The following is a 23,248-nucleotide window of genomic DNA, read 5'->3' on the forward strand; positions in this document are numbered from 1 at the left end:
CTTGTGTCTCCCCAATGCCATCATTCTGCCTCTCCCCAACAACATCATCCTGCGTCTCCTCAGCACCATCCTTCATCCCTAGCACGGAATAGCCCCCCTCCCCCAGACAGATTATCATCATCTCTTAGCACATAAATACCCCACACTACAAACAGATCATCTCTCCCTAGTACAGTATAACCCCCCCACCAGATAGATCATCATCTCCCCTGACCCCCTAGTACAGCAGATCCCCCTCCCCCTCAGACAGATCATCTTCCCTTAGCAAAATTAGCTCCCTACAATCCTCTCCCACAGACATTTCTTCCTCCCTTCAGTACAGAATAACCCCCTGGCCCCCTTCTCAGATCATCATTATGCTCATTATCCCCTCTCCTAAGCCACTTTTTATAAACTCATAAAAAGAGGTCAATTAGAACATCAAACAAACAACTGGGTACAGCAGTTAGACTTTTAGGGGCAGTTGCAGGCCTTGGTACAAAAATATGCTACAACCCACCCCAAAATTACAATATGCCATTAAGTAGTGAATGACAGGGAGAGGTAGAGGATGACGGAGAGACAGAGAGGGTGACAGGGAGAAGGTGGCAAGCCGAGGGTAATAGAGAGAAGCTGTGGGTGACACGCAGAAGCAGTGGGTGAAAGAGGGAGGTAGAGTGTGACAGAGAGTGGGTGAAAGGAAGAAAGTGATGGTGAGTAGATGACAGCGATAGGCAGAGGGTGATAGGCAGTGGGTGACAAAGAGGCAGAGGGTGACAGTGGATGTAAGGGAGAGGTAGAGGGCGATGGGCAGTGGCTGGCAGCTTGGTATATGGTTAGTTTGGAAAGTCTAGGTGCACTTTTATTCAGTATATGACTGTTTAAATAAATAAAAATGATTTTCTGAAAGAGTAAAACATTTTCTAATTCATAGATTGGGCTAGTGCATAGAAAAAAAATCAAAACATAATAACACAAAAAAATAAAAATGAGCAACAACTATTAAAGTATTACAGGCATTCATAGTACCCTTTGGTTAGATATAATAAGTCAGGGCCGCAACTGGGGGGGGGGCTGGAGGTGCACATGCACTGGGTGTGCTGCTGCACCCGCCGCCAGTCTCCTCCAGCCCGGCGCCGCAGGGAATCTCCAGGCCGGACTCCCGCTGAGATTTTATTACCAGCGGGTGCCCAGCTCCTTCCCTACAGCTCCACGATAGCCGGAGACTGGAGTTCTCTCCTGAACTCCAGCTTCTGGATCTCCCCATGGACACTATGGGAGAGACATCATGACGTGTCTCCCATAGTTCTGAGGAGCAGCCGAGCGGACCAGATGGCAGAGGACGTCGGAGCTGGGATTTAAGGTAAGTATTTTTTTTTTTCTGTAAGCGGCACTACAGGGGCATTGACATATGTTCACTACTACAGGGGCATTGACATATGGGCACTACTACAGGGGCATTACAATATGGGCACAACTACGGGGGTATTACTATAAGGGCACTACTACAGGGGCATAACTATATGGGCACTACTACAGGGGCATAACTACATGGGCACTACTACAGGGTACAGGGGCATTACTTTATGGGCACTACTACAGGGGCATTACCATATGGGCACTACTACAGGGGCATTACTATATGGGCACTACTACAGGGGCACTACTACATGGGCATTACCTCAAGGGTCCTTACTATAGGTGCACTGAAGGGGGCATTACTATAGGGGAACTGGTGCAGGGGGGCATTACTATGGGGGAATTACCAGGGGGGCGCCAAATTACTGTCTTGCCCCGGGTGACAAAAATCCTATTTTCGGCCCTGAATAAGTTACCATAGCATTATTATTATAGAACCAACAAATGCATCCCCCCTTATGTATATACAACACTATGTGTACACAGCCTTTGCCGCGGAATCAGTATGATTAACTACCGGCCGCAAATCAAATCCCGACAGCGGAATCCCGGCAGGGGTGAAGATCCCGAATGTAAAAAGGTAAGTATTAACTAACCCTATTCTACCCCCTAACCCTCCTTTAGTGGTGCCTAATCATAACCTCCCCCGGGTGTGCCTAACCCTAACCCCCAGTTCCCCTAGACTAACCCTAACCTCCCATGGGGGTGCCTAACCCTAAGTCTACCCCCGGGAGCCCCTAACTTAAGCCTCTCCCCCCCGCGGCTGTCCGCGCCTGGCTTACCTTCGATCGGTAAGCCGGGTGTCGGGCTCCCGGTGTAGTCCTAATGACAGGCATCGAGACGCCTGTCATTTGTACCTTGCTGGGATTAGACAGTTGGGAGGCCGCCGGATGGCATTGCGACCGTCGGCTTCCTGACTGCTTCTCTCTGCCACTTGGTGTGATCCTTCCTCCTCCTCTCTCTTTACCCTACCCCCCACCAGCTTGAGGGCACACTCCTCACTACCGCAGGGCATACATAAACACTATATATCGCTGCATATCCATAGCACACATCATGCTACGGGATACGTTTAGGAAGCCGGCAGCCGCAATACCGACTGCCGGCTTCCCGAATCCTCAATCCCGGCTAGGATTAAATGACAGGCATCTAAAATCTAGACGCCTGTCATTTTCCCGATGCCGGGAGACAGGCACCCGGCATCCCGATTGAAGGGATGCCGGGCGCCGCGAGCGGATAGCCGCTGCGGGGGAGGGTTAGGTTTAGGGTACCCGGGGGGGACTTAGGGTTAGGTTCCCCCCGGGAGAGTTAGGCTAGGGGGTGGGAGGGTTAGGGTTAGGCACCCCCGGGGGGGGGACTTAGGGTTAGGCACCGCCCGGGGGGACTTAGGTTTAGGCAGCAGGGAAGGGGGGTTTAGGGTTAGGCACTTAGAGGGGGGAGTTTAGGGTTAGGCACCCCTAAGGAGGGTTAGGGGAGTAGGTTAGGTTAGTTTTTACTTACCTTAGGGACGATCAGGATTTCCAGCGCTGTCGAGCTTCCACTGCCGGGCTCTGCTCATTTGTCAGGCTGCCGGTAATTGAACTGCTGGCCATACGGCAGCCGGTATTTCATCAGCAGTGCTACCATTCCAGACTGTACCACAGCCAGGGCCAGTGCTCTGGTGTTCGGCACCCCTCAGTGAACTATAAATGTGCACACTCCTACAAATGCGTCAGGCAGTGGGTGACGCTAGAGTGAGGCAGTGGGTGACAGTTAATAGGAGAAAGGCAGTGGGTGATGCTGGGGAAAGGTAGAGGGTGACAGAGGAACGGAGAGGGGGTGGGTGACACTGGGACAAGGCAGTGGGTGACACTGGGGTGAGGCAGTGGTTAACAGTCAATAGGTGAAAGGCAGTGGGTGTAACTGGGAGAGGTAGAGGGTGACAGAGGAAGACAGTGAAAGGGAGTGGGTGACACTGGGGAAAGGCAGTGGGTGACAGTCCATAGATGACAGGCAGTGGGTGATGCTGGGGAGAGGCAGTGGGTGACAGAGGGAGACAGAGCTGGTGATGAGGAGAAGCAAAGGCTGAAGGAGAGAGGCAGATGGTGACGGGGAGAGGCAGTGGGTGCCAAGCAGAGAGTGCCAGTAAGAGGCAGAGAGTGACAGGCTGTAGGAGACAGGAGAGAGTGGGTGATGGGTAGAGGCAGTGGGAACAGAACCCCATAGTTGTGGATTTCTCAGGGGACGCAACATAACATTATCCCCAACCAAAGCAGGGGCCAGACAGAGGAAATCTTTCTGCTCTATGGAGGTACTGAGTGTGAAATCAGAGCTGTCTAGTGATCTGTGGCAGTACTTACTGTATGGCCAAGAGAGGAGGCAGGAAACAAGGAGAGGAGGCAGGCATGGATGGAGGAAGGACCCTAGAGCATGAGGATCCGCAGCCAAGATGAGCAGCTTATTTGTGGGCTGGAGATCTACTGAGGAGGAGTAAAGCCCACATAAGCTGGAGACTTGTGGTGCGGAAGTTTAAAGACTAGAAGCATCGGCCCTGAGAAGGGGGTGGAGCCAGCAAGACACAGTGGCAGAGCTGTTATTAAATCAGTGCTTTGGCTGTCCTGAGTCAGGACAGCTCAGCTCTGCCTCCACTCCTATCTGCTGAGCAGTGATCAATGCTTCTGATCATCCTCAGTACCTGTTCCCCTCTCATGTCGGCCCCGGCATAGCTTCATCAAGTTCTATTGGGCTGGATTAATACTAGTAAAAAAACTTAAAAGCAGGTGCAGCCTGGGAAGCACATAGCACCCTGTCCAACATCCCAGCCTGCACCTGCATGGCAGTCCCCATCCTGGCCATTACAGGGTCAGACAGTACATAGTCACAGCACAGCCCCGTCCTCTCTCCGCCAGTAGCAATCTTACCTCCTGAGTCCTGCACAGAAGGGGACTGTCAGCGGTAGCGGGAGATAGGCGGTGGCAGCACAGCTACGTATCCACTGCAACAGGCAGTGGTTGTGCTGCTCTGTCTGCCACTGAGGGGAGGGGAAGAGAGGGGAGGGATCCGGCCAGCGGGAATAGGGGCAGGCGGCGACAGCAACAGTGAAAGGACTTAGCTCAGCTGCAGCCAGTGGGGAGAGTGCCTCTCTAGCCTGGACCCTCCCTGCAATAGCAAGGCTCTGCATCCAGCCCGATTGTCTCTTCTCCTCTCTGCCTCTACCCCAGGCTCAGGCTGTGAAATTAAACTTTAACTTCACAGCCTGGGGAGGGGACAGAGTGGAGAGCAGACAATCGGGCTGGCTGCCTGGGCGGTCCCCTGCCCCACAACTTACCCCACCTGCCGCTGTCTGACCAGTGCAGCAGTACACTGTTCCTCGCTGCGTAGCAGCGTCTTATGCAGGTATTCTGGGTGGGGTTTAATAGGAAAGCCTCTTCTGAGGCGGGCCGTGGGCAGCTGTCAGTGATAGGCAGCAGGGCTGTCTGTTATGCTAATAATGAACAGCCGGGTGACGCGATTTGGGGGGCGGGGCCACAACTGAGAAGCGGCCCCACAAGCCAATCGGCCCATTGGGATTTCTCCCGCTAAAGATAAGGGCCAATCCGCCCCTGTGGATGACTATGCTAAGCGATACGAGTGAGCGGCACAAACACGTGGCCCATCTAGGAGTGGCACTGCAGTGGCAGACAGGATGGCAGTTTGAAAAACTAGGCCCCAAACTGTACATAATGCAAATGCAAAGAAAAAAAAGAGGTGCAAGATGGAATTGTCTTTGGGCCCTCCCACCCACCCTTATGTTGTATAAACAGGACATGCACACTTTAACAAACCAATCATTTAAGCAAGGGTCTGCCACACGACTGTGGTTGAAATGATTGGTTCGTTTGGGCCCCCACAAAACAAGCTGGCAATTAATCTGTCCCTGCACAAACTGGCTTTACAGAGGCAAGATGTCGTCCTCATCCTCCTCATCCACCGATTCCTCACCCTCTTCAGTGTTGTGTACATCCTCATCCTCACAGAGTATGAGCTCGTCCCCACTGGAATCCACCACCACAGGTCTCTCTGTACGTTCTGGAGGCTGGTCTCCCTGGAAGAGTTGATAATTCATTTTTATGAACATCATCTTCTCCACATTTTGTGGAAGCAACCTCCTACGCCTTTCGCTGACAAGGTTCCCAGCTGCACTAAACACTCTTTCGGAGTACACACTGGAGGGGGGGCAACTCAGGTAAAATAGAGCCAGTTTGTACAGGGGCCTCCAAATTGCCTCTTTTTCCTGCCAGTACAGGTACAGACTGTCTGACATGCCTACTTGGATGCTGTCACCGATGTAATCCTCCACCATTCTGTCAATGGTGACAGTATCATATGCAGTGACAGTAGACATGTCAGAAATTGTTGCCAGGTCCTTCAGTCCGGACCAGATGTCCAAACTTGACCTGCCTGCCCTGCATCACCACCAGCGGGTTGCTTAGGATACCTAAGTTTTTTCCTGGCAGCCCCAGTTGCGGGAGAAAATGAAGAAGGAGCTGTTGACGTGTCACGTTCCGCTTCAGCTGACAGTGTTTTCACCAGCAGGTCTTTGCACCTCTGCAGGCTTGTGTCGGCTGGAAAGAGAGACACCACATAGGCTTTAAACCTGGGATCGAGCACGGTGGCCAAAATGTAGTGGTCTGATTTCAACAGATAGACCACCCTGGAATCCTGGCAAAGTGAATGAAGGGCTTCATCCACAAGTCCCACATGCCGAGTGGAATTGCTCCGTCTTAGCTCCTCCTTCTCTTTTTCCAGCTGCTTCTGCAAAAGCCTGATGAGGGGACTGACCTCACTCAAGCTGGCAGTGTCTGAACTGACTTCACGTGTGGCAAGTTCGAAGGGCTGGAGAACCTTGCACAACACGGAAATCATTCTCCACTGTGCTTGAGTCAGATGCATACCCCCTCCTTTGCCTATGTCATAGGTGGATGTATAGGTTTGAATGGCCTTTTGCTGCTCCTCCATACTCTGAAGCATATAGAGGGTTGAGTTCCACCACGTCACAACCTCTTACTGCAGGTGATGGTGGGGCAGGTTCAAGAGTGTTTGCTGGCGCTCCAGTCTTCGGCACGCAGTCGCTGAATGGTGAAAGTGACCAGAAATTTTTCGGGCCACCCAAAGCATCTCCTGCAAGCTCCTGTCGCTTTTCAGAAAATTCTGCACCACCAAGTTTATTGTGTGAGCAAAACATGGGACGTGCTGGAATTTGCCCAGATGTAATGCCCGCACAATATTGGTGGTGTTGTCAGATATCACAAATCCCCAGGAGAGTCTAAGTGGGTTCAGCCACTGGGCGATGATTTCCCTCAGTTTCTCTAAGAGGTTGTCGGCGGTGTGCCTCTTACTGAAACCGGTGATACACAGCATAGCCTGCCTTGGAACGAGCTGGCGTTTCTGAGATGCTGCTACTGGTGACCCTGTTGTTGTTGCTGTGTAAGGTGATACATCTACCCAGTGGGTTGTCACAGTCATATAGTCCTTAGTCTGCCCTGTTCCACTTGTCCACATGTATGTGGTTAAGTGGACATTGGGTACAAAGGCAATTTTCAGGATACTGAGGACACTTTTTCTGACGTTTCTGTACAGTCTCGGTATTGCCTGCCTAGTGAAGTGGAATCTAGATGGGATTTGGAACCGGGGACACACTACCTCCATCAATTGTCTAAATCCCACTGCACTAATGGCAGATACCGGACGCACGTCTAACACCAACATAGTAGCCAAGGCCTCAGTTATACGTTTTGCTTCAGGATGACTGCTGTTATACTTCATCCTCCTCGCTAAGGACTGTTGGAGGGTCAATTGTTTAGTAAAAGTAGTGGTGTTCCTATGTCCTCTCTGGGATGATGAACGACTCCCAAAGCAGCAACAGCAGCAGCAGCAGGAGGCGTAGCAATGCAGGATCCTCCGGAGGAATCCTGGATAGGAGAGTCAGTCATGCCAGTGACATGGCCTGCAAGACTACTTCCGATCCTGACTAAGGAGGAAATTGACAAGGAGGGAGTTGACAGTGTGGTTTGCAGGAGCTTGGATACAACAGGACAACGGGATTTAGGTGTCCCTGGACTGGTTACGGTCTTAGCCAAAGTTTCTGAACTTGACAGTAACTTTTTATGAACGCGCTGCAGATGCCGTATAAGGGAGGATGTTCCTAGGTGGTTAACGTCCCTACCCCTACTTATTTCACCTTTACATATGATACATATGGCAAGACAGTTGTTGTCCGGATTTGGATAGAAATATTGCCAGACCAAAGAGGTGGAATGTTTGGTCTTCTGCCCAGGCATGACCGTGATGGGCTTTTTCATCCCACGGACAACAACTGTCTCCCCCGGAGCCTGATTTAAACAAACCACATCACCATCAGAATCCTCCTCACCAACTTCCTCCTCAGCGCCAGCTACACCAGTATCCTCATCCTGTTGTACTTCAACAGTGACATCTTCAATTTGCATACCAGCAAGTGGACTGTGGGTGCTCCTTTCAGCACTTGCAGGGGCGTGCAAATAGTGGAAAGAGCCACCTCTTCCTGTCCAGTGCTGGGAAGGTCAGGCATCGCAACCACCACCACCACACTTGGACTCTCCTTGGGGATTTGTGATATCTTCTTAGAACGCACAGTTCTTCACTGTGCTTTTGCCAGCTTAACTCGTTTGATTTTTTTAGTGGGAGGAGGGCTTCCAACATCATGTGAAGCTGAACCACTAGTCATGAACATAGGGAAAGACCATAGCCATTCCTTGCCACTCCGTGTCGTAAATGGCATATTGGCAAGTTTACGTTTCTCTTCAGATGATTTAAATGTTTTTTTCAAGGTCATTTTCCTGAACTTTGTCATTTGGGATTGTATGTGCCCTATGACATTGGGCATCGGCCTTGGCAGATGACGTTGATGGCATGTTATCGTCTATGTCATGACTAGTGGCAGCAGCTTCAGCACTAGGAGGAAGTGGATCTTGATCTTTCCCTATTTTATTTTTATCGGAGAAAGTTTGGTCCTCCATTTATGTTATATTGATATATACCTGTGTTTGTGTGCTAAGGCGCACACAAACACAGAAAATAATTTTTTATTTTTGTTGGAGACTAGTGCACTTTGTGGGTTACACCACCCTTTAAGAAATGAGCCAGCCGGCCCTTTACTTATAGGACACAGGCGCACGCTTGGCACTGCTCCTTTGTTGATGCACGTGCAGCTACAGCCCACACAATTCACAAACACAGAAAATATTTTTTATTTTGTTAGGATTGCCCTTTGGGTGTTACAGCACCCTTTAGCGGTCAATCCAGCCGGCCCTTTATGGGACACAGGCGCATGCTTGGCACTACTTTGTTGATGCACGTGCGGCTACTGCGCACACAATTCACAAACACAAAAAAATATTTTTTTTTACTTTGTTTGGAGTGCCCTTTGGGGGTTAGAGCACCCTTTAGCGGTCAATCCAGCCGGCCCTTTATTTATGGGACACAGGCGCACGCTTGGCACTACTTTGTTGATGCACGTGCGGCTACTGCGCACACAATTCACAAACACAAAAAAATCTATTTTTTTATTTTGTTTGGAGTGCCCTTTGGGGGTTACAGCACCCTTTAACGGACAAGACAGCTGGCCTTTTACTTATGGGACACAGGCACATGCTTGGTGCTGCTCCTTTGTTGATGCACGTGCAGCCACAGTGCACACAATTCACAAACACAGAAAAACATTTTTTATTTAGTTTGGAGTGCCCTTTGGGGGTTACAGCACCCTTTAGCAGTCAATCCAGCTGGCCCTTTATTTATGGGACACAGGCGCACGCTTGGCACTACTTTGTTGATGCACGTGCGGCTACTGCGCACATAATTGACAAACACAAAAAAATATATTTTTTATTTTGTTTGGAGTGCCCTTTGGGGGTTACAGCACCCTTTAGTGGTCAATCCAGTCGGCCCTTTATTTATGGGACACAGACGCACGCTTGGCACTACTTGTTGATGCACGTGCGGCTACTGCGCACACAATTCACAAACACAAAAAAATATATTTTTTTATTTTGTTTGGAGTGCCCTTTGGGGGTTACAGCACCCTTTAACAGACAAGCCAGCTGGCCTTTTACTTATGGGACACAGGCGCACGCTTGGCGCTGCTCCTTTGTTGATGCACGTGCAGCCACAGTGCACACAATTCACAAACACAGAAAATTTTTTTTTATTTTATTTGGAGTGCCCTTTGGGGGTTACAGCACCCTTTAGCGGTCAATCCAGCCAGCCCTTTATTTATGGGACACAGGCGCATGCTTGGCACTACTTTGTTGATGCACGTGCGGCTACTCCACACACAATTCACAAACACAAAAAAATATATTTTTTATATTGTTTCGAGTGCCTTTTGGGGGTTACAGCACCCTTTAGCGGTCAATCCAGCCGGCCCTTTATTTATGGGACACAGTCGCACGTTTGACACTACTTTGTTGATGCACGTGCGGCTACTGCGCACACAATTCACAAATACAAAAAAATATATTTTTTTATTTTGTTTGGAGTGCCCTTCGGGGGTTACTGCACCCTTTAATGGACAAGCCAGCCGGCCTTTTACTTATGGGACACAGGCGCACGCTTGGCGCTGCTCCTTTGTTGATGCACGTGTAGCCACAGTGCACACAATTCACTAACACAGAAAAAATATGATGGACAGAGCACCCCCTGGACAACACTACAGCACCCCTTTAGGACTGGGACACTGCACAGGACTTTGGAGTGGACACAGCCCCTATGGACAACTGACTGCACAACACAGTCCAGCCAGCCCCTATGGACTTTGAAGTAGTGGACAACACCAGCACAGCGCAGCACAGCACAGCACAACACTACACTGCACTACACTACACTACACAGCCCAGCCAGCCCTAACTCCCACCCTCCCTCTTCACTGTCCACAGCCGAGTGAGAAAATGGCGCAGACACGGGTACCTTATATAGGATCCAAAACCCGCGAGACCCTGAAGGCGGGAGATGAAGTTTTGCCTCGATTTCAGATCTGAGTCAGGCGGGAAAAGTCGAGCCTGACTCAGATCGGCCTCAGATCGGGGGGGCTCGGGGGGGTTCGTATTTCAGAAATCCGAACCCGCTCACCCCTAATTTACACCTCCAAACTTTTCCTACATGAGAATGTCCCATAACAGATGTCAGTCATCAATGGAGTTGTGCTTGAAATGCCTACACCTCTGCATTGTCTATATATGTGTATGCTGGGTTCTGAAGCATATAACTATATGAAAGATACACTCGGCAAGCAGATATACCTTCAACTCAGCATTAGATCCTAAATGCATGTTGATCATTAAGGGAAAATTGATATAAGGCTTCTTTGTACTACACTATCTTGTTGAAGTCAGGAGCAAAGATACATTACATATAGGCTTGTCATAATAACCCTTTAATATGTAACACCTATGATCTACACAGTTTCTGTTGCTAATTAAAACTAGAGATGTGTGTGCTCAGTTTTCTGAAAGCCCACCTAAACTTCCCAGATTCAAGTGAATCCGAATGTCGGCTTGGCTGTTCCCGCCTTGCTTGGATTCCAAATCAAGGCAAAACGTCATCATCTCGGAGTGGAATTCTCGCAGGTTTTGTACTCTATATAAGTGCCTCCCACAGTGATTCGGGCACCATTTCACACTGACTCTAGTCTAGGCTGACGTTTCTAATGGCTGCTGTGCTGTGTCCATCCTCTCCACCTCCAGTGGCTACTGCTGTGCTGTGTCCGCTCCAGTCCCGGTGTCCAATGACTGCTGATGTGTCCATCCTCTCCACTCACAGTGGCTGCTGCTGTGCTGTCTCCACTCTTGTCCCTGTGTACAGTGGCTGCAGTGCTGCGTTCCACCTCTCTACCTACAGTGGCTGCTGCTGTGCTGTGTCCATTCCTGTGCCTGTGTTCAGTGGCTGCAGTGCTGTGTCAATCCTATCCACATACAATGGTTGCTGCTGTGCTGTGGGCATTATTCAGCAAGGATTGCTATTGCTAAAGCATACACAGATGGCCAATTGTTACATACTGCGCATATGCATCGCAGTACGCATGCATGAAGGCACCACTGTGATCACGGAGACCACGTAGAGCCATCGCAGAATCATTGACAGGCAGTGAGAGTTTGGAGATGGGGGGGGTGGTCAGAGAAATGCAGGTGTGCCTGTCTTCTTCAATGCCTCTCCGCCTCCAGTAGTTACTATTGTGTCCAGTCAAGTCCCCTAAGAGTTAAACACTGACTGTAGTGTTAATATTGGCCAAGCTAGATTTTTAGCACAGTCAGATAGCAAATCATTGTTAATTATTGTGAAGGAATTATTATAGTAGTCACGCAGTGGTGCAGCACTGGGACACCGCAGTCCATAGCCCACAGCAATAAAAGCAGTGTGACTCCGCAGTCCATAGCCCACAGCAATAAAATCAGTGTGACTCCGCAGTTGTCATTTGCGGAAAAAGTAAAAGAAAACCAATAAGTAAAAAATAAATTGTTTATACAACCTGTGTGCTGTCCCCAGTGTGCTTTCTTCATGCACATATAAGTGCTGTGAATGCAGGCAGTGTTAGCTGAGATGCGCATTTAAAAAAGTTGAAAAAAATATTTCTTCCATTGTTGTTTGTACTATGACTGTGCGCTGTCCCTTAGTGCGTTTTGTTCACTTACATATAATGATGAGAGGGTTCGGAATTTAAGAGATCTGAACCCACCCGAACTTAGGAGATACAAGGCAGATCCAAGTTGGCTCAGGTTTTTCCGCCTGACTTGGATCTCAAAACGAGGCAAAACGTCATCATCCAGCTGTCGGATTCTCGTGGGTTTTGGATTGTATAAAAGGTCCCGCGATCGCCACCTTTTTTCATTCTGGCTGTGGAGAGGGGAGAGATAGGGGGCTGTGAATGTGCTGTTGCTGACGCTGTGCATAGGGGCTGGCTACTGTTGTCATTGTCACTCAGGGGCTGACTGCTTATGTCCATAGGGCGCAGGGCTGGCTGTTGTCCATATATAGGGACTGGCTATTGTCCTGTCCACTCCATAGAGGCTGGCTGGCTGTTGTCCATAGGGGCAGGCTGTTGTCCATATAGGGGCTGGCTGGCTGTTGTCCTGTCCATAGGGGCTGGCTGTTGTCCATAGGAACTGGCTGGCTGTGATGCTGTGTTGCCCAGGGGTGCTCTGTCCATCAGGGGTGCTCTTCACCCCCAGTGTGAAAAAAATAATATTTTTTTTCCTGTCTGTGTGTGTGTGCATGTTAGCCACACTTATCAGCAATGTACAGTAGTTGCGCATGGGTGCTGTCTGTGTCATTTATCAAGGGGCTGCTGCTTCATTCAGGGGTGCTTCCACCCCTAGTGTGAAAAAAATTAAGTATTTTATTTCTGTGCATGTGTGCGCATTAGCCACATTTATCAGCAACATAGGTGCGCAGGGTTGCTGTGCTGCCTGTGTCATTTAAGGGGTTGCTGCCTCATTCAGGTAAGAATGAGGTGTAAGAAAAAAATAAAAAAAAATTTTGTGTGTGCATCTTAGCCACACTTATCATGTAGGTGCGCAGGGGTGCTTTGCTACCTGTGTCTCATTTATCAAGGAGCTGGTGCCTTGTTCGGGGGCTCTCCCTCCCATGTGACCCCCAAAAACTAATTAATCAATCAATGTGGATTTTTTTTAGGGATGAGTGGGTTGGAATTTCTGAAATCTGAACACCCCCGAGTCCATCCGATCCGAACCGGATCCGAGTCAGGTTCGAGTTTTCCCACCTGACTTGGATCTGAAATAGAGGCAAAATGTCATCATCCCGCTGTCGGATTCTCGTGGGTTTTGGATTCAGTAAAAGGTCCCCGCGTCGGTGCCATTTTTCACTCCGGCTGTGGACAGTGAAACAGGAGGGTGGGAGTTGTACTGCTGTTGTAGTCCATAGGGGCTGTTTCCACTCCAAAGTCCATAGGGGCTGGCTGGGCTGTGTTGTGCAGTCTGTTGTCCAGTGGGGCTGTGGGCCTGATTCAGACCCTGTCGCTATGTGCGTACGCTCGCTCGATGCATATACAAATATTTGAAAGTGGCGCGGCGGGAAGCGATCACTCACCAAGACATAAGCACACTCATCTTACCTGTATGAGCATTTGCTTTGTGTATGCAAACTCCCCTTAGCGAATGCAGAGACACCCACTGCCCCACGTCATCTCCTGGAAGTTTGTGAAAACATTGGTACATCGACCACTATCGGTTGTGAATGCAGTGCTTGTGGTAGCTCTTTTCTACCGCAAGCATTGCAAGGAAAACAGAGTAAAAAAATGGCTGGTGACGTGTACTATGACACAGCCTGTTAATTATGCACGCCTCTAAAACGGCGTTGAAACACTCAGGCATGCCTGCGTTCGCACCTCCACTACCCCGTTTTTACTGGACTGCCCCTGTTACCACCCACAAATGGCCACTCCTGTCACTCACTCTGCTGGGCTGGCTTTGCTGTGCGAGCAAGGGATCTGCGAACGCACTGTGTAGTTTGTGCAAGCGCACTGTGAAGCACACGCATGCGCAGATTAGCAACCACAGGCAATAGCGAGCGCACTGTGGATATCATCCGGGTCTGAATCAGTAAAGGCACTTGTGGCTCGTCTGTTGAAGGGTGGTGTAACCCCCAAAGTGCGCTCCAAAAAAAATAAATATATTTTTCTGTGTTTGTGAATTGTGTGCGCTGTAGCCGCACGTGCATCAATAAAGTAGAGCCAAGCGTGTGCCTGTGTCATAAGTAAAGGGCCGGCTGGCTCGACTGTTGAAGGGTGATGTAACCCCCAAAGTGCCTGAAAATTTTTTTTTTTCCATGTTTGTGACTTGTGTGCGCTGTAGCCGCCCCGTGCATCAACAAAGTAGCAGCGCCAAGCGTGCGCCTGTGTCATAAGTCAAGGGCCAGCGAACGGCAGGGATCTGCGAACGCCAGGCATCTGTGAACGCACTGTGTAGTTTGCGCATGTGCATTGTGAAGCCTATGTATGCGCAGATTAGCAACCATCGGCAATAGCGAGCGCACTACGGATATCATCCAGGTCTGAATCAGTAAAGGTCTCGTGGCTCGTCTGTTGAAGTGTAACCCCCAAAGTGCCTGAAAAAAAAAAATATATATTTATCTGTATTTGTGACTTGTGTGCGCCTGTGTTATAAGTAAAGGGCCGGCTGGCTCATCTGTTGAAGGATGGTGTAACCCCCAAAGTGCCTGGAAAAAAATATAAAAAAATATTTTTCTGTGTTTGTGTGTGCCTTAGCCGTACGTGCATCAATATCACATAAATAGAGGACAAAAATTTGTCCAATAAAAATAAAATAGGGAAAGATCAAGAACCACTTACACCTAGTGCTGAAGCTGCTGCCACTAGTCACGACATAGATGATGAAATGCCATCAACGTTGTCTGCCAAGGCCGATGCCCAATGTCATAGTAGAGGGCATATATAATCCCAAATGGCAAAGTTCAGGTAAAATGACCTTAAGAAATAAATTTAAATTGTCTGAGGAGAAACATAAACTTGCCAATATGCCATTTACGACACGGAGTGGCAAGGAATGGCTAAGGTCCTACCCTATGTTCATGACTAGTGGTTCAGCTTCACATGCCGATGGAAGCCCTCCTCCTGCTACAAAAATCAAACAAGTTAAACTGGAAAAAGCACAGCAAAGAACTGTGCTTTCTAATTCTAAGAAGATATCACAAATCCCCATGGAGAGTCCAAGTGTGGCGATGGTTGCGATGCCTGACCTTCCAAACACTGAATGGGAAGAGGTGGCTCCTTCCACCATTTGCACGCCCTCTGCAAGTGCTGGAAGGAGTATCCACAGTCCACTTGCTGATATTCAAATTGAAGATATCACTGTTGAAGTACAACAGGATGAGGATATTGGTGTAAATGGCGCTGAGGAGGTAGTTGACAAGGAGGATTCTGATGGTGAGGTGGTTTGTTTAAATCAGGCACCAGGGGAGACAGTTATTGTCCGTAGGATGAAAAAGCCCAACACGGTCATGCCTGGGCAGAAGACTAAACATTCCACCTCTTTGGTCTGGAAATATTTCTTTCCAAATCCGGACAACAACTGTCTTGCCATATGTACCATATGTATAGGTGGAATAAGTAAGGGTAGGGACGTTAACCACCTAGGATCATCCTCTCTTATATGTCATCTGCAGCGCATTCATAAAAAGTTACTGTCAAGTTCAGAAACTGTGGCTAAGACCATAAGCAGTCCAGGGACACCTAAATCCCTTTTTCCTGTTGTATCCAAGCGCCTGCAAACCACACAGTCAACTCCCTCCTCGTCAATTTCCTCCTTAGTCAGGATTGGAAGTATTCCTGCAGGCCATGTCACTGGCATGACTGACTCTCCTATCCAAGATTCCTTGGGAGGATCCTGCATTGTTACACCAACTGCTGCTGCTGTTGCTGCTGGGAGTCATTCATCATCCCAAAGAGGAAGTGGGAACACCACTACTACTTTTACTAAGCAATTGACCCTCCAACAGTCCTTAGCGAGAAGGATTAAGTACGACAGCAGTCATCCTCTTGCAAAGCAGATAACTGAGGCCTTGACAGCTGTGTTGGTGTTAGACGTGCGTCCGGTATCCACCATTAGTGCAGTGGGATTTAGACAATTGATAAAGGTAGCGTGTCCCTGGTACCAAATCCCATCTATATTCCACTTCACTAGGCAGGCGATGCCGAGAATGTACAGAGACGTCAGAAAAAGTGTCCTCAGTGTCCTAAAAAATGCAGTTGTACCGAATGTCCACTTAACCACGGACATGTGGACAAGTGGAACAGGGCAGACTAAGGACTATCTAACTGTGACAGCCCACTGGGTAGATGTATCGCCTTATGCAGCAACAACAGCAGCGTCACCAGTAGCAGCATCTCAGAAATGCCAGCTCATTCCAAGGCAGGCTATGCTGTGTATCACCGGTTTCAGTAAGAGGCCCACCGCCGACAACCTCTTAGAGAAACTGAGGAAAATCATCGCCCAATGGCTTACCCCACTTAGACTCTCCTGGGGATTTGTGATATCTGACAACACCACCAATATTGTGCGGGCATTACATCTGGGCAAATTCTAGCACGTCCCATGTTTTGCTCACACAATAAATTTGGTGGTGCAGAATTTTCTGAAAAGCGACAGGGGTGTGCAGGAGATGCTTTGGGTGGCCCAAAAAATTTCTGGCCATTTTTGCCATTCAGCGACTGCATGACGAAGACTGGAGCGCCAGCAAACACTCTTGAATCTGCCCTGCCATCACCTGAAGCAAGAAGTTGCGATGCAGTGGAACTCAACCCTCTATATGCTTCAGAGGATGGAGGACCAGCAAAAGGCCATTCAAGCCTATACATCCACCTATGACATAGGCAAAGGAGGGGGTATGCACCTGACTCAAGCACAGTGGAGAATGATTTCCATGTTGTGCAAGGTTCTCCAGCCCTTCGAACTTGCCACACGTGAAGTCAGTTCAGACACTGCAAGCTTGAGTCAGGTCATTCCCCTCATCAGGCTTTTGCAGAAGCAGCTGGAGAAAATGAAGGAGCAGCTAAGATGGAGCAATTCCGCTAGGTATGTGGGACTTGTGGATGAAGCCCTACATTCGCTTTGCCAGGATTCAAAGGTGGTCAATCTGTTGAAATCAGACCACTTCATTTTGGCCACCATGCTCGATCCTAGGTTTAAAGCCTACGTGGTGTCTCTCATTATGGCTGACACAAGCCTGCAGAGGTGCAAAGACCTGCTGGTGAAAACACTGTCAGCTGAAGCGGAACGTGACACATCAACAGCTCCTTCTTCATTCATCGGTGACAACATCCAAGTAGACATGTCAGACAGTCTTTACCTGTACTGGCATGAAAAAGAGGCAATTTGGAGACCCCTGTACAAACTGGCTCTATTTTACCTAAGTTGCCCCCCCTCCAGTGTGTACTCCGAAAGAGTGTTTAGTGCAGCCGGGACCTTGTCAGCGAAAGGCATAGGAGGTTGCTGCCACAAAATGTGGAGAAGATGATGTTCATCAAAATTAATTATCAATTCTTCCAGGGAGACCAGCCTCCAGAAAGTACAGAGGGATCTGTGGTGGTGGATTCCAGTGGGGATGAATTAATACTCTATGAGGATGAGGATGTACACAACACTGAAGACGGTGAGGAATCGGAGGATGAGGATGACATCTTGCCTCCATACAGTCAGTTTGTGCAGGGACAGATTAATTGCCATCTTGTTTTGTGGGGGCCCAAATGAACCAATAATTCAGCCACAGTCGTGTGGCAGACCCTGGCACTGAAATTATTGGTTTGATAAAGTGTGCATGTCCTGTTTATACAATATAAGGTGCAAACTTTTGGCCTAAAAACAATGTTGTGAGGTGTTCAGTATAGACTGGAAATTAGTGGAAATTAATGTTATTGAGGTTAATAATAGCATAGGAGCAGAAAAAAACTAAAATTCTGTGATTTTAGATGTTTTTATGCTTTTTTCCAAAAAAATACAGATCCAAAACACAAAACCCAGAACCCGAAACACAGAAGGGTGGTTTTGGCAAAACCAATCCAGATACCGAAAAAAGATCTAGATCCAAAACCAAAACACGAAAAGTGGGCGGTGCAGATACCTAATTTTTTTCTGTGTGTGTGTGTGCACGCGCATTAGCCATGGCATCACAAATGCCTTTGCTGAGATTTGCATAAAAAAGGTGAAAATAGAGGATATGGTTTAAAAAAATGGAATAAAGCAGCTAAAACTGCATTCTCTGATTATAGTGTCCCTACTCCCTAACTATGGCCCCTCTACCTGAATTTCAGTGAGTCAGAGGGGCAACTCCATACAACTGTATTCCAGAGTGCAGCTGATCCTCCTGTAGCCCAGGTCAGAAGATGTGTAGGGGGTGTAGTGATGACATGGACTAAAATGGAGCTCACATCCACTAAAGTTGACAATGAATCCCCAATCTAACAAGAGCACAGATGTAATTTATACACAACACAGGATGGGATGACGATATAGGCTTGGGTAATGGAATAATCTGGGGTGAAGTATACATCATATTCTTCACACAATATTAATTTGTCCCCGCTGGAATCCACCATTAAAGGTGCCTCTGTCATTTTTGCACATAATTGTTGGCAAAGGTCTTTCTCATAGAATTTGTAGTTCATTTTGATGGACATCACTGACAAGGTTCCCGACTGTGCTGAAAACTCTTTCTCAGTACACACTGGAAGGTGGGCAGCTCAAGAAAAGCAAAGGCAGTTTTGTAAGGGCCTCCAAATTGCCTCTTTTTCCTGTCAGTATTTATTTACATCTCTTCAAATCTGTGTCCATTGGGAAGAAAAAACAATGTCTTCATCCCTTCTGGGATGAAAATCCACTCCCAGCAACAGGCATGGCACTCAAGAATTCTCAAGAAAGATACAATGTAAGACTTAAACCTTAAATCTTAAATGTTGCATTTGCTACTCTGTTCTGCTTGTCCGCAATATCTGCTCTGGTTAAGTGGACAGTGGGTACAACGGCAGTTTGAACTGAAGTCCACTAACTATGTTTTTTTTAATATCCCTGTGCAGGTTGGGAAATGCTTTTTCAGAAGGTTTGCAAAGGATTATTTAACAGACAATTGTTTTGGGAAAGCACTCTTCCTGGTCCCTTTCTGGGATGAAAATCCACTCCTAGCCGTAGAAGCAGGCGCAGGAATCTCAAGATATACACTACGTAAGGCCTTAAATCAGGGGTAGCCAACCTCCGTCCTCGAGAGCTACTAACAGTTCACATTTTCCAGACCACCTAGCTTGTACACAGGTGTATTAATTACTCAGTAACACATTTGAAAAGATCCACAGGTGGAATTAATTATTACACTTGTGATTCTGTGAGGAGACCTGGACAACCTGCACTGTTGGTAGCTCTCGAGGACCAGGATTGGCTACCCCTGCCTTAAATCATAGATCTTACGCTTGTCCACATATCTGTGCTGGGTAAGTGGCACTTTGAGGCCACTAACTAACTATGTTTTTTTAATGTCCCTGTACAGGTTGGGAAATGCTTTTTCATGTGGAATGCACTACTAGAAGTCTTCCTGGTCTCCTTCTGGGATAAGAAAATCCACAGCAGCAGCAGGCATGGTGCTCAAGGATTCTTCTTCTTGGCAAGGACTGATGTGATTGAGTAAAATATTTTTTTGTAAATGCCTCCTCCCCTCCCCCCTCATAAATTTACTTTGGAATAAAAACATGAAATTAAATTTACTACCAAACCCTTCCTGTCCCTGACTACAACTACATACATACGCCAACTCCCTCAGGCCTCTCTTTAATAATAAAAACATTTGTTTCCTGATGTGCCATGTTGGAAGTTGAACTGCCACATTTTTGTGCTGCCCACTGCTGCCGCATAGCTTAGTCAGCCAGCTAGCTTGGTGCTAATTTTGGGCCTAAACTGGATGAAAACAATATAGTAATCTGTGAGGTGGTCAAAATTTACTGGAAACGAGTGAAAATAAATTTTATTGAGGTTAATAATACTGTATGAACAAAAACAGGCCCATTTTATGTGATTTTAAACTGTAATTATAATTTTTCAAGAAAAAAATCCAGATCCAAAACCAAAAAACAAAACATGGAGGTGAGGTTTTGGCAAAACCAATCCAGATCCAAAACCAGGGAAGATCCAGAGCCAAAACCAAAACACGTTGGTCGGCCCACATCTCTACTTATATATAAGCACTGTGAATGCACACAGTGTCAGCTGAGCTTCACATTTAAAAAAGTGAAAAAATTTAATTCTATTGTTGATTGTACTACATCTATGTGCTGTCCCCCAGTGCGCTTTCTTCATGCACATATAAGCACTGTGAATGCACGCATGGTCAACTGAGCTGCGCATTTAAAAAAGTTGAAAAAAATAATAACTTCTGTTATTATTTGTATTACATCTGTGTGCTGTCTCTTTGTGAATTTTGTTCACATACGTATAAGCGCTGTGAATGCACACAACAGTGCCAGCTGAGCTGCGCAAGTAAAAAAGTGTAAAAAACTTCTATTGTTGTTTGTACTACGTCTGTGCGCTGTCCTCCAGTGCATTCTGTTTACGTACATATAAGCACTGTGAATGCACACAGTGTCAGCTGAACTGCACATTTAAAAAAGTTAAAAAAATTTTTATTTCTATTGTTGTTCATACTACGTCTGTGCACTGTCCCCAGTGCATTTTGTTCACGTACATATAATTGCTGTGTCTGCATGCACTGTCAACTGAGTGGAGCATTTAAAAAAGTGAAACAAAAAATGACTATTCCTGTTTGTAGCACTTCTGTGTGCTGTCCCGCAGTGTGTTTTGTTCATGTACATATAAGCGATATGAATGCATGCAGTGTCAGCTGAGCTGCACATTAAAAAAGTGAAAAAAATATATATATTTCGATTGTTTGTAATACGTCTTTTTTTCTGTCCCCCTAGTGTGTTTTGTTCATGCACATATAATTGCTGTGACTGCACGCAGTGTCAACTGAGCTATGCGTTTAAAAAAGTTGAAAAATAAATACTTTTTTTCTATTGTTGTTTATACTACGTCTCTGTATTTTTTGATAACTCAGTAATATGGAGAATGATCATTTGAGAGAAGAGCAGAAGCAGCAAGCAAATGCTAGCACTGCTGCTGTCGCCGCCACCAGTCATCATGACTAATGTGATACAAGTCCTTCAACTTCATCTACTAAAGCATCAGGGCATCTGAAATCCAAAAATCAATATGTTACAGTGGTAAAGAAAAAAACACCTCTTATAAAGAGAAAGTTTATTGCAGAAAAATATAAAATTGGCAACATGCCAGTCACCGCATGCAGTGGCAAGGAAAGGCTCAAGCCTTGGGTTTTATTTATGAGTTGTGGTTCTGCAACTGCTATCAGTGAGGCATCTTCTGTCTCTCATGATGACAATGCAAGCCCTTCTCACTCAGGGGCCTATTCATCAAAACATAAATATCACATATGATAATTATGGTTTGAACTCACTGCGAGTTCAAACTTCAAACACAGTTTAGGAAGCATTCATCATGCCTCCTGTTCTAAACTATCACTTCTGAAAAACTGCTGTTTCTATGAAGCAGTTTTTCAGAAGTGTGAAACTTGAAGACAGGCTGTGGACTTCACTGCCCCCCCCTCCATAGGTGTATGGTTTGGCCCTCCCTCCCGGGGCTCTGCAGTGCAGACACAACAGGGATGGATCTAAATAGATCCCTCTGCTGTGGCTGCCATGTTAATCTTCACAGACTGCTGTGTAAACAGCAGCATGTGAAGGTTATCAGGGGCTGAATGCCACCTGAAAATGGCGTTCGGTAACACCATCACATTCCGAAAAAAAATGCTTTTCGGAAATTGATGAATAGCCCTGACACTTACTTTTCACAAAAGTATGAGAAAATTTTAATTTTCACATGCTTTTGTGAAAAATAAGTGTTGATGAATAGACCCCTCAAAGTGTAAAAGGTGTCAAAAAATTAAAACCATAAAATCAGTCCAAGAGAAAAGCAAAACCACTAAGCCAGTAGAACAAACTGTGTTTTTTCTACCTGAGGAGAGTCTAAGTGCATCCACGAGTGCTATGTGTAAGCCTGACCTTTCTGAACTCATAGAGAAGCCTCCTTCCTCCCTATCTACACCCTCTACCAATATGGGGATAAGCAGCAAGATGTTGCCTGACCTAGACATTGACGATGCCTTAGAAGAATCATTGAGCACTAGGCCTGCTGCTGCTGCTGGAGGTGGATCAAGGACAATTCCATCTTGCATTTCTTTTCATAATAGCTATATTTTTGTGGGCCATTGGGGAAGGTCTTTTTTGCATAGACACACTTTGTCATTGGTAATTGCTCTAATACCTGTACATTACTACACATTTCTACTAGAAAATAATATAATAATACTAATACAATCCTAATAGCCAAGTATTCCCGATACACATTTGGTCATATTAGGAGGCTGACCTGCTGGCCATACTATCTCCCACTTCTTCCTCAAAAATATTTTTCATCAATCAAACAATTAAATGAAATTCACTAACTAATCAATCCTTTTTTCCTTTACCTGATTTCCACCACATTCATACTCCACATCTATTTCCTGCATTGCCCTCAGCCTCTGCTCTAGTTCTTGATTAATGAAAACCTTTCTATAGCATCATATAGTTTATATTAAAGTGTCAACCCCCCCGTCACTGAAGTGCCACTCTGCTTCCTAGATGTGCCATTTTTTAAGTTAAACTGCCATGTGTTTGTGCCACCCACTGCTGTCACTTAGCTTAGTCAGCCAGCTAACTTGGTGCAACCTTTTGGCCTATACTGGATGAAAACAATATTGCGAGCTGTGAGGTGGTCAAACCTGATTGAAATGACTATAATGTATGTTATTGAGGTTAATAATACTGTAGGAACAAAGACAAGCCCAAATTATGTGATTTTAGATATTTTTTATAATTTTTTGAAAAAGAAAATACAGATCTAAAACCAAAACACATGAGGGTGGTTTTGCAAAACCAGCACCAAAACCAAAACACGAAAATTAATCCAGACCCAAAACCAAAACGTGGGGGTTGACGCACATCTCTAATTAAAACCAAATGAAATCCGAACTTACATTTAGCCAGCCACAGAACCTGTGTAATTCATGTGTCCCGGATTAAAGGCATTTTGTCGCTCCATTCAGTTCAATATAATTTAGCTATGAATTACAGCAAATACATAAAATGTGTCATACACATAACGTAATATAATAAGACATACTATGTATTGTATATGTTAGCATATACAATATGCATCTGGTACAAAAA

This window comes from Taudactylus pleione, unplaced genomic scaffold, assembly GCF_031769625.1.
Source record: "Taudactylus pleione unplaced genomic scaffold, aTauple2 ptg000513l, whole genome shotgun sequence".
Classification (NCBI taxonomy): Eukaryota; Metazoa; Chordata; class Amphibia; order Anura; family Myobatrachidae; genus Taudactylus; species Taudactylus pleione.